Below are 17,607 nucleotides of genomic sequence, written 5' to 3' on the forward strand. Positions count from 1 at the left end.
ACCACAAGAGGGATCTGAGACCAAGTGAGCTGGGAAAGCCACCAAAGCATTGGCAGGCTGTGGCTGGGGAGGAAACAGGTAAAAAGGCCGGAAAAAAAGAGTGCCCAGTAACACACAGGTCACAAATAAAGGAAAGGCTCACTAAACGGGTGGGGTTGGGGCGGCAAATTGGGGGCAAGGAGGTAAGCGGAAAAATAATTCAAACACTGGATGGGAAGCAACCTCCCTACAGGCTCTGGAGGATGGGGGAGGGGCAGAGAACAAGGTTCAGCCCCACACGGTGGGGGTGCATAATTAACCGGTACCCAGAGAACAATGCTGTGAGGAAGTTTGAAAGGGGGAGAAGGGCAGAAAGAGAAAGGGCACATTTGTTAGGAAAGGTGAAAAAAGAAAACAAGAGTGAGAAGAAAAAAAAAGCAAACTGGATGAAATTTCTGTGCTTTGAAAAGGAGGATCAAAAAAGATGAGCAAAAAAAAAAAAAAAAAAAAAAAAAAACCCAGAAGGTCTAAGCACTAGACAACAGAAATGGGGTGGAAGGGGCCTGAAAAAATAGTGGGGGGAGGGAGAGATACGGCTCTTAGAAGCCTTGGTAACCAGCGGAGAATAAATTCAAATTACTATTCTACTTATCAATGCCACGATCCCATGCTGGGCAGCAGCTATAGTAGCTTGGCTTGCTTGTGTGTGCTACAGGGATTTTTTTTTTTTGTTTTCTTTCACTCGGAGAAGAAATTTGCTCCGACTCTGCAACTTTGCAGTTACGAAGTGTGGTCTGCCAGCACAAGCCACCTGAATTCCTCTCTGACGCCTGCTGCAGCGGTCCCATCCTGAAACTGGCCAGTATAGCAATTCCCCATATCCTGAACAGAAATGGACCCAAACTAACTTTGCCAACTCACTCTCTATACAAGTGACGATAAAGTCCCCAAGTCTTTTAGGCTGCGTCTCAGAAGGGACCTGAGGAGAAACGTCTTTTCTAATCTAAGTGCTCCAACTAAAATGCAACCTCTCAATCCCCCTCCAGGCACAGGTCACGCCCTCCGAGGAAGGAAGCATTCAAGGGGCCGGTGGCGGCCAACCTTTGTCCGTCGTCCTGGCGCAACCCCGCAGCCCGCCCAGCAAGCAGGGAGCGCGGGTAGATAGAGTTTCAGGGTAATCCCTGACGTCCCAGGGGAAAGGCACCAGCTAGAACAGCACACCGCACCTTCCCCGGGGGGCGCTGCCGGGCTAGCCCAGAGCAGCCGCTAGCAGGCGGAGCGCTCACCGTGGCGCAACAGGTGAGCAGCCCCGGTCCGTCCCACGAGCCACAGGCAGGAGCTGGCAGCCGGACACCCTCGGATCACAGAGGCCGTCCTTGGCGCTCAGCTCCTCCGCGGTACCCATCCGAGAGCCCGCGTCCCGCAGAGCCTAGCGCCTCCCTGGGTAGCCTCACCTCGGCGGTCCCCACTCCACCGAAGCTCCAAAGCCAGCGTATCCAAGAGGTCCTGCTGCCCAGCCGGCACCAGCAGGGATCGAGCCGCGAGCTCGCCAGGCTCTGCGCGCCGTGGCCTCCACAGAAAGAGCAGCGCCGATTCCGCCCTCCCGCGCACAGCCGCCTCCTCCCACGGGCCACGCCCCCAGCCCGCTCCCGAAGCCACGCCTCCACACTGCTCCCCTGAAGCCACGCCCCCGAGCTCGCTCCTTAGGTCCTCGCAGCCCTCCTTGCTCCGCCAGCCTCCTCTTCCAGGGGCCACGCCCCCAGCTCCTCCTCGTCCCTACCGGGTAGGGGCTTATTTCCCATGACCAAGCCCCAACCCTGCGGTTCAAGCCCCCAAACCAGGCCATGCCTTTGGCTTCAGTCGACACTCTCAACCTAGTTCACTTCGTGCCCCGCCCCTCACTACCTCCACCCGCGCGCATCTCCAAGTTGTGCCTTCGTGCCACTCACTACAAGTCATACCTCCGCCCCTTCGGCCCTACTACCCTCTCTAGCCACTCCTCTTTCTCATTCCATCTTCCCAAAAGATTACTCTCGGTTAAGACCGGGACTCTGTCCCACACCTCCCAGTCCCACTTCGGATCACCGCAGCCACTCACACACTGGCACCACACACCGGTTCTTTTCTGCTCCCTACCTGCCAACACGCTGCCCCCGCCGGGGTAAGAGCTGCTGCGTTGCCTGGGCGACCGCCTGACGACCACCGTCCCACCTCCTCCTGGTGGGTACTTCCAGGCTCAGGCTCAGGCTCAGGCTCAGGCTCAGGCTCAGGCTCAGGCTCAGGCTCAGGCTCAGGCTCAGGCTCAGGCTCAGGCTCAGGCTCAGGCTCAGGCTCAGGCTCAGGCTCAGGCTCAGGCTCAGGCTCAGGCTCAGGCTCAGGCTCAGGCTCAGGCTCAGGCTCAGGCTCAGGCTCAGGCTCAGGCTCAGGCTCAGGCTCAGGCTCAGGCTCAGGCTCAGGCTCAGGCTCAGGCTCAGGCTCAGCTCAGGCTCAGGCTCAGGCTCAGGCTCAGGCTCAGGCTCAGGCTCAGGCTCAGGCTCAGGCTCAGGCTCAGGCTCAGGCTCAGGCTCAGGCTCAGGCTCAGGCTCAGGCTCAGGCTCAGGCTCAGGCTCAGGCTCAGGCTCAGGCTCAGGCTCAGGCTCAGGCTCAGGCTCAGGCTCAGGCTCAGGCTCAGGCTCAGGCTCAGGCTCAGGCTCAGGGCTATTCTCTGTGCGGGCTCACCCTTTAAATCCATGGAAACGCAGCATAAAGATGCTTTGACCTTCTGTTTTCCTAGAGCCTAGACTATGAACTCTCAAAGAACTCCTAGTTTCCTAACTTGGCTCAACTGACACGGCAAAGGGAAGCAGCTCTTCAATGCCAGGATCTGTGACACACACACCCTCCCCAAAATGCGCTGTGGTCATTTCTGAGGAATTCATAAAACAATGCATTCTTTTAAAACTTGTGGTTTGCAGAGAGGATTCCTTTGAATGGCAACAATATGCCAGCATGATCATTCTAAATATTATAAGCTACTTTATAACCAAAGAACAATCACTATTTTAGACAAAAGAACACTTAAAAGTATACACCAATAAAAAGTTTAAATTAACTTTTAGATTTCATACAATGATATATTTGAGAATTTTATACAGCATATTTTGATCACATTCACCCTCACTTCTACCCCAACTCTTACGTCGTGTCTGTCTATGTACATGTATGTCTGTATGAGTGGGTGAGTGTATTCCGTTTGTGTGTGTCTACCTATGAAGGCCAAAAGAAGGGATCAGATCTGGAGCTGGAGTTACAGGAGATTGCGAGCCTCCCAATGTGGGTGCTGGGAACCAAGCTGTGGTCCTCAGGAAGGGTAAGAACTGGGCTTAACTGCTGAGCCAGCTCTCCATCCCTAAATTAATTTTGTGTATGTTTTTAAATACTGAAAACCCCACTCTTTAATGAGGAGTCCATGCCATTACGCATCTGTGGAGAACCATGGCACACATGCCAAAGTGAACCCCGTAAACAGGCTGTGTGTGTGTTGCTTCCTTATGGTCCTACCACTACTGGCCCAGGAGCAGGAACGCACTATGATGCTAATGACAAGAAATCGTGAGTGTGTCAAAACTCTTTGATTTCCACTCCATATTCTGTAACTCTGAAATGCTACAAGAAATTCTGTACTAATTAAAAACAGGTACCAAAAATATTAGGTAGTGTCCCTGGGTTGTGAAAATATGAAAAAATTTTATTTTATTCTTTTAATGTTTATTGAAATCCACCTCCTACAGATTTTGACAGCCAACATATATTTATAGTAGAAAATATAAACTACAGGGCTTGAGAGATGGCTCAGAAGTTAAAACCACTGGCTACTCTTCCAGGAGACCTGAGTTTGAGATCCAGCACACACATATGTATTTGTGGAAGCTTACAAACATATGTAACTCTAGTGCCAGGGACTCTGAGGCCTTCTTAAGGCTTCTGCAGGAACCTGGGACACATGTTGTACACAGACATACATGCAAACCAACACCTAAAATGCGCATAAAATAATTACTATTAGTTTTCTTTTGTTTTTCAAGACAAGGTTTCTCTGAATAACTCTAGCTGTCTTGGAATTCTTTCTGTAGATCAGGCTGGCCTTGAAATCAGAGATCCACCTGCTTCTTTCTGGAACTAAAGGCATGCACCACCACCGAATTTTAGAGACATAACATGAGTGGCTGATACTATTAGATATTTCATATTTGATTTGTCTTGCACAAGCTTAACAAAATCCACATGAAGCCCTGATGTATGACATCCATTTTAGCACTGTCAGTATATTTTTAATTATTCCTTTAGAATTAGCACACATGTGGGGAGCAGATTGTTTTTAAAGAATCTGCTTCAAACAATCACTGTTGACTGCATAGAGACCACTATTAACAGTTATATGCAGTGCTTTTTGCCTGGCTCTCAGATAAGTGGATTTATGCACTTAGCTGAAAGCCATTTTGCCTCCCTGACACTCTAGATGGCCCAGGCAAGCCCTTTACTTTGCCAAGTTAAGCTTCCTTTCCAGTAGATATTTGACAGCAAGACTTCCCTAGTTGAATTAATCAGAAAATTAAAACTGTACCGAGTCTCACGCTTGCTGTCATGCACAGGTGTTTGACAGTGTGAGCTCTTGGTCCTTAAAACAAGACACATGTTCAGAGTTTCCGTAGGAGTTGCATGAACTCCTTGGATAAAGCCCCGAAGTTGATTTAAACATGTTAGAAAAAGGCTGGGCACCTCCTCCATCGTGTCAGCAAACAGCATATGACTCCAGTTCTTGCCCATCTATTAAATAACAGACCAGGACCAGAGATCTTAAAACTTCCTTCCATTTCCATCATTCCACAGATATGTTCCACGAAACATGAGTCAGAGAACAAAATTCTGCCCCAAGTCTCTATGAGCTGTTGCTGCTGCTGCTGCGGCTGCCTGCCCCATAGCCCAGCAAACAGCCCTGATACCTGCACTTCCCACAGGTGGCAACCACACCAAGGTCTCTCCCAGCTTTCCCTCGGCACTGATCTTGTCCTCTTCAGTCCTCCTTCAGCCAAGATTTATCATTTCCATGTTGATTCTTTCTTTTTCAGTTTTTTATTCTTTAATAATGCCATTCATATGTTCAATGTATCTTGATCACACTCACCTTCAACTCCCTCCTTCCACTCCCTCAATCCAACATCTCTCACTCCCATCTTTATGTCACACACACACACACACACACACACACACACACACACACACTGAGTCCCATGCCTGTATGTGCATAGATGTGAGGCCAACCCCAGAACTAGGGACAACCTGCCAGTGGCTACACCTCAGAAGAGAAATTACTCCACCTCCCTGAACATGGGTATTTGGGGCTGGAGAATGTCTGAGGATAGAAGCTCCTACCTTTCACCAAATCTAAAATGCCCCCAGTTCTATCTTCTCTGAAATCAGGATCTCTTTGCCTTAGTATTATTGAGTGCTTAATATACTACATGGTTCAAACTGGCTGTCTACTAAAAGCCACAACACGATCTTCCAGGCACTGTCATCCCTTCACTCATAATTGAAGGGGAGAGGAGAGTTCAGAGGGGTTGCATGAGTGGCCTAGGGTCATCCAGTAAGTGAGGCCGCCAGGGTTTGATCATATGCTCCAGCTTTTAAGCAGGACCAGGTGGTGTGTGACTCCTCCAGGGTTCAGGGGGTGCTGCTGCTTTCGGTTTACTGAAAGCTCCCTCCCATCCCCAAATGGGCAGTGGTTTCTAGGAGGGAACAAGGGAGTCTGGGAAGCATCTTTCTGGAGATTTTAGGGTTCTTTCTTTGAGAATCTTCCTTGGTGGCCTAATTCTTCCAAAGAGACCACAACCAGTGCATTTCTCCACCTCCTAATAATGATGCTATCAAGGGACTAATCCATCTATTATGTCAGAACCCATATGACTTAATCATTTCTAGAAATGCTACCACAGATGCAACCACAGGGTCACTGTATTAGTTAACCCCCCCTCAAAGCCATCAGGTGCACAATCATGATTGGCCAGTCACAGTGTGCAGAGAAAACTGCTTCAAGACCTCACACACAGACCCAGCTCTGTCTTTAAAACTCATGGCATTTCTAAAGCCTTGCTTCAAGTTCACTAACCCCTTCCCTGACTTCCCTGGGTATCATAAAAAAGACATGGCTTCGTATTTGCCAACACTACAAAGCATGAAACACACCCACTGTCTTAGCACCAGGAAGATAGTGTATTAATGAGGGGGGCATTAGTTTTTTAAACTTTATTGACTTTGAGGCCTCCCATAGAACTATCGATTAGATATTAGCTAATTGATAAAATAATCAAAATATCAATGATAATACATTATTTGTTACTGGTATGTGTTTTAAAGCATATTAATTGAAGAATGTTATTAACAAAATATACAAAGTCGAGCCCGTTTCTGAAGTTGGGACTCCGACAAATCAGGGCTGGTTGCCAGTTCTTTCTGACTGTTGTTATGTTTTATGTTCAACAATGATTTCTTACCACTCCAAAATTCTGAGCAAACACTCAAAAAGCACCCTAGCCCATGACGGTGGTATGAAGTGGATCACGTGACCTGTTTTGAGTTTCACCCCTGACCGAAATCTTCCATTTTAAACCCCAAGCAAATTTTTCCTTTTTCCTACCAACTTCCAAAGCCCAGAAGAACAGATGGGAAAGGACAAGATGACTCATTGCTGGCTTGTAAGTAGCCTCGAACAATGGCGAACAAAACAAAGAGATTTGTATTCTGGAGGATGGGAGACTCATTATAAGAGCATCAGGGATCTCCAGGGCAATGAACAAATGAGGCTCGAGGAAAGTGGACTAGCATCAGTCAGACTCTTGGAAGTGTGACTCGATGTGGTAATGGTGAACATCTGAACAAGGGTTCTGGCACCTGCACTGAGATGTGCGAACCCTGAACATGTTTCCAAGTGAACCTGGCAATGTTTACATGTAATAAAACTGGTGCCTAGCCCTGAGCCACAGTGGTCTTTTAAGTTTTACCGACTGTCAAGTTACTTTTCTTGTTGCTGTGACCAAACGCCTGACAAAAAGTATCATAAGCACGGTTGGAGATGGCTGAGTGGCACAGTCTGTAAGGTGCCTGCTGCACAAACAAGGATTTGACTTTGGATCTCCAGAATCCGCACAGGAAGTGGAACAGCAACTGACTGTAATCCCAGGCTGGGGAGGGTGGGGTTGAGGAGGAGAGGTAGGTGGGTCTGTGAAGCACCTGGCAGGCCAGCCTAGCTGAGCCAGAGAGCTTCAGGTTTGGCAAGATCCTGTTTCAAAAGCATTTTTTTAAAGTGGAGATTGGTCCAGGAAAGACACCTGAGGGTAACTAAGCTATCACATGTGAATATGTATGTGCGAACACACGCGCGCACACACACACACACACACACACACACACTGTGGGAGGGAGGAGACAGAGAAACAGACAGAGACAGACAGATAGAGAGACAGAGAGACAGAGAGAATGTGGGCAACTGAAGGGAGGAAGCGTTCATTTTCATTCACAGTTTGACAGGACGTAGTCTATCTTAGTGTGAGCGGTATAACAGCAGAAGCAGAAGGAGGCTAGTCAGTTAATCACCTCCAGAAACGCCTTCATAGCCGAGTCAGCATGTCTCCTAGGTGATTCTAAATCCAATCAGTATGACAGTGATGGCTAGTCGGAACACCTACATGCCTCGCCAGCCTAGGGAAGAGAGCACAGGTTTTGACATTAGAGCTGAGTTATAATCCTACCGAGTAGCTGTATGACTTAGGAAAAGCTACTGTATCTCCCATAGTCTTGGGGTTTGGGGGATTTTGTTGTTGTTGCTGTCGAGGTATAACTTAAATATTGTGAAGCACCTAAATCTTTTTTTTTGTTGTTGTTTCTTTTATTATTGAAAATAGGTTTTTTCCATGCAATCTATTTTGTTACAGTTCTCATCTCATCCTCATTCCAGTTTCTCTTCCCCTCACCTCTATCCGGATCCACACACTCTCTCTGTCTCTCCTTAGAAAACAAGCAGGTATCTAAGAAATAATAATAGATTAAATTAAAATAAAATAAACAAATATGACCAAACAGCCAAACAAGAAAAAAAAAAGGCAAAGAAAAGGCAGAAGAAATGAATATGGATGCAGAGACACATGCCTGAACACTCCGAAGTCTCATAAAAACAGAAAGACAGATGTCATAATACACATACAAAGGCCCTGTGAGATAGAAAACACAATAAAACAAAAACGTGTTGAATCAACCTTTTGAGACAAAGACCCTCCAAAGATGCCACTGCGTTCCTTTTACGTCAGTCAGCTACTTCTGGGTGTCTGGTCAGCTACTTCTGAGTGTCTGGTCAGCTGCTTCTGGGTGTCTGGCCTACCCGTAAGAGTAGTTTGTTTCCCCAGTGAAATACCCTTGAAGAAAATTAGGTTTTCATTTGCAAGTGCCTATGGATTCCACATAGCTTCTGGGTTTGGGATGGAGCATGTGTCCACTTCCCCTTTCAGCTCTAGGCCCCCGGTGTCTGGTGCTGTCCCGTGCAGGCCCTGTGCATGCTGCCACAGTCTCTGGGAGTTCATATGTGCAGCAGCCCTATTGTGTCTAGAAGGTCTTGAGTCTGTGGTGTCCTCCATCCACACTGGCTTTTAGACTCTTTCCATCTCCTCTTTGAAGAGTTCCCTGAGCCCTGTGGGGAGGGATTTGATGAAGACACCCTTTATAGAGCTGAGTATGCCAAGCTTTCCCATGCTCTACAAAATCTCTGGCTGTATTTGTTCCCATCTGCTGCAGGAGGAAGCTTCTTTGATGATGACTGAGCAAGACACTGATCTATGAGTATAGCAGACTGTCCTTAGGAATCATTTTATTGCTATGTTCCTTTAGCAGAGCAGTAGTATTTAATTTCCTCCTAGGTCTTTGGCCTATCCAGTCTCAGGTTCTTGGCCGAATTGGGCATGGGTTCCTTCTCATGGACTGGGCCTTAAGTCAAATCAGATATTGGTCGGTTACTTTCACAAGTGTCACTATTATACAGTGTATCTTGCAGGCAGGTCACTCTTGTGGATCTGGCTTGGTGTTTACCTTTCTCCTTTGGGAGCAATGAAGCACCTAATCTATCCTGTGAAGCTGAGTGAGTGTGTATGTCAGAGTGTAGAATTAACTCCAATGATGCCTGTCCCCTGGTCTTTGTGTGTTCATACAACCCCTTATCCCCGAATGCACACAGAATCTGTGGCTTGAACCTAACCACAGGACATGGTAAGGAGTAAAATGTCACGCAATGATTATGTTGCATTATATAAAACCCCATCTTAACCCAGTATGGTGGCACAGCCTGTGACCAAGACACTTGGATGGTGGAGGCAGGAGGATCAGAAGCTCAAGGTCACGCTCAGATACACGCAGTACATTTGAGGGTAGCCTAGGCTGCATGTAATCCTGTCTCTAAATAATTGAATTTAAGTAAATAAATAAACAAAACAAATAACAACAAAACCCAACGTAGCAGTTAGCATATTACCAGCTTGATGAAGTGGTTTCATTGAGGAAAGCTTACCTGAAAGGCTCTGTGGGCAGCCTTTGGGTCTTGGAGGCAGTCTCTAGCCACCAGCTATAGGAAGCTACAGTGATTATAACACAGCTCCAAAGGAACAAAACCACAGTCTGCCCTATTTAACATCTCCATCATCGTCGTTGTTGTCATCATCATCATTAGTTGCGTGAGTGTGTGCATTTCATAGCAACTTTTGGAGAAATTGGTTCTTTTCTCCACAATGTTAACCCTAGGATAGAACACCAGTTGTCAGGCTTGATAACGGGCATTGTCATGGGTGGCATCACCTGCCTGCACCCTTCCCCCTCAAAACCCCTGGACCATGACTTGATCATAGCCTTGTGAAGTCTGAGTAAACATACAGCTAGGTAAACATAGGCTTTTGACCCATGTAAACTGAGAGCGTAACGTGTGTGTGTGCGCGCGCGCGTGTGCGCGTGTGCGTGTACGTGTGCGTGTGTGTGTCTGTGTGTCTGTGTGTATCTGTGTTGTTTTTACCAACTATGCTTTTTGTAATTTGTTCCAGCACATAGAAAACTAACAGAATACCAATGTGACTACCACTCAGATCAAAATACAGGGGCTGGAGAGACTGCTCAGTGGTTAAGATCTGTTGTCAGAGGTATTTGAAAATATGGCAGCCACTTCTAAGTTCTTGCACTAATGGTGCCACTGGCTGGCCAGTGGCACTGGTCAGGGACCCACAATATGTTGGCGTGGCTGCTGCCTCCACCGGTCAGCTCTGTGGACTCCATGGCTCCAGGCATGGCCCCTGGGCCAACCATGCCACTCCCATAGTGCTTGGTTTAACCCCAGACAATAACCTCTATCCTCACTGTAGATATCACAATTTTCAATACCCAGTAGAAATAAGACTCTTAATGTTTAAAGATTAGCCAAATAGATTTATATATCAGCAGATACTCAGTACACAAGAGGCCCACACAATTAGAATTGTTATCCCAATTATCTAGCCTTGATATGAATAACTACCTGAGATTGCTAGAGACATGAGGGTAACATCTGTCTCCATCTCACTTCTCCTCTCTCTCCCCCTTCCTCTCTCTCTTCCTCTCTCCTTCCAACTCCTAGCTCTGACTCCCTCTTCCAAGTCCAATGACAGGGATTTCGCTGCAAACACATTGGGCAGCAAATTTCTGCCACAAAGATTCCTTGCTGTTCTTCCAGGGGACCTGAGTTCAATTCCTACCATGCACACCAGTAGGCTTTCAACCCCCTGTATCTATCTCCAATTATAGGAAATCCAGCTCCTTCTTCTGACCTACATGATCAGCCCTGCACATATGTGGCAAACACACACACACACACACCCTACACAAATAAATAAAAATACATCTTTTAAAAATACAGAATATGGGGCTGGAGAGATGGCTCAGAGGTTAAGAGCACCTACTGCTCTCCCAGAGGTCCTGAGTTCAATTCCCAGCAACCACATGGTGGCTCACAGCCATCCATAATGAGGTCAGATGTCCTCTTCTATGTCTGAAGAGAACAGCAGTGTACTCATAAACATAAATAAATAAATCTTTAAAAAAAATACAGAATATTTCTAGTTTCTCAGGAAAACCCCCTCGTTCCCAATGTCCCATGGGCAAGCTTTTCTCTAACATCTGTGACCATAAATCCCTTTCTGTTTGTCTTGCTTCTGAACTACAATTCGGAGGATCATGCAGGATGAAGTCTTTTACATCTGACTTCCTTTCTTAGCAAGAGGTGTGAGAGATTTGTTTGTGGGGTGGGGGCTGTGTAGCACTGATTCTCTTTTTATGTATGGAGTATTCTTTATGCTGTGCCCTTTTCCAGTGCTTATGGACACTGGGTCTTTGCTACGCTTTTTATCACGAACATTCTCACAGGCAGTGTGAAGGACATTGGTAATTTGTATTCATTTAATCTTCACGTGGCTGTGACTCCTTCCTCCAGCTGCCTTTTCTGATTTCCAGGGGCCAGGAAGAGGTCATGCCTTGTGATGTGATTTCTGACTTCTAGGGGACAAGAGGAGCATGATGGTACATTGTGAAAGACATGAGCGTACCAATCTTTTACCAGGTAAGTTCTCGTTGCCCACCCTGCCTGGTCAGGCTTATGCCTCAGACTGTAGCTCAAATGGATCATGAGGCCATGAGTAGAATCTATATCCTTGTGAAAGGACTTGTGGAAGGCTGCCTGCCCTTTCTGTAGGCCAAGGTTACAAATGTGAATTCTGTGAGGAATCTCCCAGACAGCAAGATTGATGGAGCCCTGATCTGAAGCCTTTCAGCCTTCAGAACCAGAGGAGAATGGCTTCCTGTTATCTATGAATTGCCCACTCTTGGGTATTTTATTGCAGCATCCGAATGAGCCAAAAGAGAGTGGAACAGGCTGATTGCTTACGCTGTCCCTAAATTCAAAGGTGGAACTTTGAGGGGGAGTATTCCCTTGTGTGTGCGGTTACTGCCTCCATAAAAGAGACCCCAGAAAACTATCTTGCTCCTTACATCACGAAGGCTGACTCCAAGTTTCCCAATACCTTGATGCTGGATTTTTCAGCCTCCCAAACTGTGTGTGTGGTGCACCCAAACTTGCCTTTTGATGAAAGCAGCCTGGACTGACTCAGAGATACCACACATCATCAGTGGTCACTGCCCCAGGAGGTCCCCAGCAGCCTTACAAACTGTGTCCCTTGAGAAGCACTACTGACCAGCACCACATCTGCCTCCCTCATCTGCTTCCCCTAATCATGGGCAGCAAGGCTGGTCAGATACCTAGTATGTGCTAGAGTACTGTTTCATTTGTTTCCTTTTTGAGACCTTGACTTGCACAGCCTTTGGTGGCCTTAAACTCTCGACTTGTAGCTGAGAATGCCCTTGACCTGCCTCCCCCTCCCAAACTCTCAGACAAACAAGTCACCGTACCCAACTTACACTTGTTTGCCTTTGAAACTGTCTCACAGTGAAGTCTGGCCAGGAAACTGTGGTGAAGGCAACTTATTCAGGTTAGCCTTGAAATGGTGATCCCCCTGTCTCAGCCTCCTGAGAGCTATGATTACACTTCTCTTACATATGCAGTCATGCCAGGCTTTACTGGAAGCATTTTACCTGTTTGAACTCACTCAGTACTCACACTGACCCTGTTTGGTAGGAACCGATAAATTCTCTTTTTCATAGATGCAGAAGCTGAGGCCTCTGTGAGAAAACTAGCATCGCAAAAACAAAAACAAAAACAACAACATCAAAAACCAAAATCAAAGCCTCCAAACCAGGTTCTCACTATGTAGACCAGATTGATCTCAAACTCGCAGAGCTCTACCCACTTCTTTCTGTCTCCCCAACACAGGGATGACATGTGTGTGCTAAAGCTGATGTCTTAGCCCCAGCTAATATTTGAACCAAGGTGTCTGAGCTCAGATTCTACTCTCCTACAACACCGAGCTCACAAGCAGGCATTGCCTTCTGGGGATGTAAGTAGAACTGAAATCAGAACAAAAGACTAGTTGTGAAAAAATGATTAAAGGGCCATCAGGTAGGGTCAGAGGCATCAGGGATAAATAAGTATAAACATACCTAAGCACAGGGGCTGGTGTTGATCGAGCTCTAAGCTATAAAAGTGGCTATTTTCATTTTTTTCCAAATGCACTGGCATGAGCCTTTGCATCATGGTTTTACTAGCTTAGAGCTGCTGTCTGGGGCATGCTTTACCAGCGTGCAATTTCATCTCCTGATTCAAACTGTCCTACAGAGAAAGTTCATTGTTACTTTCATCTTTATAGTAGGAAAATGGGGCCAGAGAATAGTTAAACAAGTAGCTTCTGGTCCTCAGCTGCGTGTGGTTGACAGGCCTGGGACTGAGAACTGATTGGGGCTTAGAATCTAGTTCATTGATAGGAATTGCCCAGCATGTGCAAAACCCTGGTGTGGCAGTTTGAATGAGACTGGCCTCCCCAGGCTCAGAGGATTAAATATTTGGTCCCTAGTTATTGGAAGTGTTTGGGAAGTATTCAGAGTTTTGGCCTTTTGGAGAAGGTGTGTCACTCTGGGCAGGCTTTGAGGTTTCAAAATATTCTCCGGTTCCCCTCCCCCTCTGTGTCTCATTGGTGTAGGTCAAGCTTGAGTTCCCAGCTACTACTGCTACCATGCCTCTGATATCACAGAGTCTAATGCCCTGAAGCTGTAAACTGCAATTAGAACCTTTCTTTCATAAGTTGCCTTGGTCAGGGTATTTTATCACAGCAATAGAGACTAAATAGTAACTAAGTAACTAACTAAGAACCTAAGTAGTAACAATAGTAACTAAGACAGCTGGGTTCTAACCTCAGCACAGTGAACAGAAATAAGCCAGCAAAGAGCTGCCTGGCTCTCAAAGGTCATGTGCACCCAGTTTGGACATCAAGCTGTAAAAGGAATCCTGTCTGCTCACCGGTTAGGTCTTTCAGGGCTGCTGCAGAAAGCAACTGGGGCCTACAGGTCCCAGCCTAGACTTTGTTTCTGAAGGTGAATGATTTGCAATAAGTCTCCTAACCCATGTGAGTGTTTATATTTTCATTTGTGAAATGAGGATTTCATCTCTTCCCAGAATCGCATTAGGAATGGATTCAAACATTCGAAGGCTTGGATGGGGACTTGCCATTGCCCAAGTAGGACTCTTGCAATGGTTATGTGTCAACTTGGATAAGCCACCATGCCCAGTGGTTTAGTTAAATACCAATCTAAGATGCTGCCAGCAATTCATTTTAAAGGTTTAATTAACACTTAAGTCTATGGACTTTAAGTAAAGTAGATGACTCTTGATAATATAAGTAGTAGATATCCAGTCAGTAGAAGGCCTTAAAAGCCAAGATTGTCAAATATGATTGGAATCCATCAGATGGGAAAGGGTGCAGAGACCCACAGCCAACAGCCAGACACTATGCAGAGAGAAAGAGAGAGAATCAGTCTATATTGGAATTCTCCATCTTATGTCTCACATGGCTCATAGAGCCTGAAGCAGCAAGCACGGGACCTCCATGGGCCTGCACCAGATCCTCTGCATATCTGTCATGACTATTAGCTTGGTGTTTTTGTGGTACTCCTAACAATGGGAAGGGATGTATCTCTGACTCCTTTGCCTGCCCTTGAGACTCTTTTCCTCCTGTTGGGTTGCCTCGTCCAGTCTCGATATGAGGGCTTTCACCTTGTCTTAGTGTATTGTGTTTTTGTCCTGTTTGGCTGTCATCTCTTGGAGGCTTGCTCTTTTCTGAAGAGGAAATGAAGGGTAAGTGGATCTGGAGAAGAGGGGAGGTGGAGGACAGCTGGGAGGAGTGGAGGGAGGAGAAACTGTGGTTGTGACGTGTTATATGAGAGAATAACCTATGTTTAATGATAATGATAATGATAATAATAATAATAATAATGCCAAGTTTGTTATTGCCCAAAGAAGAGGATTTGGCTGTCAAGAGATGATAACCATTAAGCAGACAGAAGACAGCTAACTGGGAAAGGTGTGGTCTTTTGCAATCTTAAAGCCCACCCCTAGGGACACTCCTCCAACAAACCTTCCCAAACAGTTTCACCAAGGACCAAGCATTCAAACATACCAGCCTTTGTTCATTCTAAGCACCCACAACCACAACAATGATACAAATCCACTAACATCTGTTATCCCTTCTGAGAGCAGTATCCCCAGTAACCCATGAATCTCTTGCCAGATTCCTTTTCCTCGTGCCCTTTGAAATGCTTAAAATTGAATCTAGGACGTTAGGAAGTATCCCATTCCTGAGCTCTATCCCTAGACCTACTTTCACTTTCTATGTGGAGATAGGGCCTCACCCTAAATTGCTCAAGCTAAGCTCACACTCTGTAGTCCAGGAAAGCTTTGAACCTGTGATCTTCCTGCCTCAGTCTCTGGATTGACAGGGATTACACCACCATTGGGTCCAGCTTAAACATAGTTCTTAAAGGTCTCACTACCTCAACAACACCACAGTGAACACCGGACCTTCCACGCACCACCACAATTAAGTCGTAGCACTGGGGTGCACCTCTGTGCTGCCCTTGCTCAACCACCCTGCCTACCTTTGAACTGTTGACAACTTCAAATCTCTTCCTTGTCATTTTACCTCAGGAAGGACTCCAGACCTGAATAAGAAACACAAATACTTGGTGCACACACACAGGTGACCAGTGTCACAAACATGATTCCTGATATGATTGAGCAGAGGCTAAAACAAAGGGAAGTTGGTTGGAAAGTTGAGACCCTCAGCAAGCTGCTGATTCAGTCTTGCTGTTGACATTTTGGCCGGGAGAGGCTTCATGGACCAAACCACTTGTAGAAGGAAGAACGTGGCAACAAGAGAATTCCAGTCAAGCACTGCTGGGTAGAGAGATTTGGGAGGCCTGGGGATGGTGAGGAAGGGCACAGGCTTTGGTGTTTATTTCATGAGAGTCCTTGTTTATTGTTCATGGTCTCCATGAATCTCTACTGGGAAGGGCTCTGCAGTGTGCCGCATGAGAGAACTCTGATTTGGTGGTGACTAGCCCTCAAGGAATGTAAACTCCATCCACAAACAAAGAGGCAGCATGAGGGTTTCAATGCTGTGTGGGACCAAAGGAAGGAGTGATTGTGACTGAAGTAGTTGGCTGCTGAGAGATCCACAGGCCCAGCTAGGATTTAAGTTAACCCTTGTCATCCTGAAGGCCTGCTAAATGAGACTTCTGTTGGGATAGTCAGGACTGGAATCAGGCCCTTGCTGAACCAGAAGAGGTATTGCTTTGGTTCTTTAGTTACATGAGAACATGTAACAACAGTATCGTTGTATAAATAAGATTTCCAGGAGCTCAGAGTTATAGATGGGGTTTACCAAAGAAAGGAAAACAGCACACATTTAAGATAGGCATAGGACAGAAGCTGAATCAGCTTTGGAAGAAGAAGCAGAGATGCAGAGAGAAGGGGCTAGTTGCAGAACACCATTTTCTGTTGCTGTAACAAAATACCTGAGACTGGGCAGGAAGGCCATTCTTTTCCAATGTGATGCCATTCACCAAGATGAGACGCAGCCAGGGCCTTCACCAAAACTAAGCATATGGGGGACACCAGACTTGGACTAATAAGATTACAGATGTAGTCTCAAAAGCAATGTTCTTTCTTTATAAAGTACCCAGTCTCAGGTATGTTGTTACAGCAACAGGAACAAACTAAGATAGCCAGTTGATTTCTGTTCGACTCTGGCTTCCAATTTTTGCTCTGATTTAACAGGCTTATTTCTGGAAAAAGAAACAAAGCTTTACTCTGTAAAACTGAACACAAAAGTACCTGGGTTCAAAACAAGGCAAGGTTGATGAAGATCCCATAGACCATAATTAAAAGATTAGAATCTTACAGTGACGAGGCATGCTTTGTTCTGTGCAAAGGAATACAACAGTAAATATAAGATTTTTTTATTTTTAAAGTGGGCAACCACACAGTTTATTAATTCTGGGTATATGCCACAAAGGACTGAGTTCAGCACCAGCCTCCAGCCCTGACAACCTGAGTTGGATCCCCAGGCCCCACATGGTGGAAAGGAAGCAGTTGTTATAAGTTGTCCTCTGTCCTCCACATGCAGGTCATGGCACAGGCATGTGCACGCGCACACACACACACACACACACACACACACACACACACACTAATGGAATTTAAAAAGGAAAGACTTGAAAGTCGGGTCTTGACTCAGTGTTTGCTCCCCAGTGCATTCTAACAATAGCTGACTGATGAAAGGAACTCAAATAGCCGTGGACAGACAGATGCAGCAATAGAATACTTGTATGCTAAAGGCTGGGTCAGATGTGTTCCTCCAAAGACCTGTATGCCAAAGGGCCCGTTTCCAGAGTGCTGCTATTAGCAAGCCTGTTTTATTTTTCAGTGTTAGAGATGGAACTCAGGGCCTCACATGTGCTAGGCAGTCATTCTTCTCGCAGAGCCCCAATCCCTTCTCTCTTCATAATTGATTTTCTTGAGAACGTGTTACAGTAACAGAAAGCTGACTAACATCAGGCAGTTTAAATGTCATTCAGCCTTAAGAAAAA

The 17,607-nt window shown here is 46.2% G+C and overlaps 1 protein-coding gene across 2 annotated transcripts in view; it reads right to left on the reverse strand.

The window, feature by feature from the left end:
* Positions 1-1,590, reverse strand: part of Spata13 (spermatogenesis associated 13) — a 122,833-nt gene extending 121,243 nt beyond the window's left edge. The window contains exon 1 of one of the 2 annotated variants that reach the window (XM_076930906.1): positions 1,434-1,590. The gene's annotated coding sequence lies outside the window, so the exon portion shown is untranslated. Of the gene's footprint in view, positions 1-1,265; positions 1,387-1,433 lie in introns of those variants that run through there. The other variant, XM_076930903.1, reaches the window with a different exon arrangement.
* Between the last annotated feature and the right edge of the window lie 16,017 nt (positions 1,591-17,607).

The sequence above is a fragment of the Arvicanthis niloticus genome, chromosome 3 (assembly GCF_011762505.2).
Source record: "Arvicanthis niloticus isolate mArvNil1 chromosome 3, mArvNil1.pat.X, whole genome shotgun sequence".
Classification (NCBI taxonomy): domain Eukaryota; kingdom Metazoa; phylum Chordata; class Mammalia; order Rodentia; family Muridae; genus Arvicanthis; species Arvicanthis niloticus.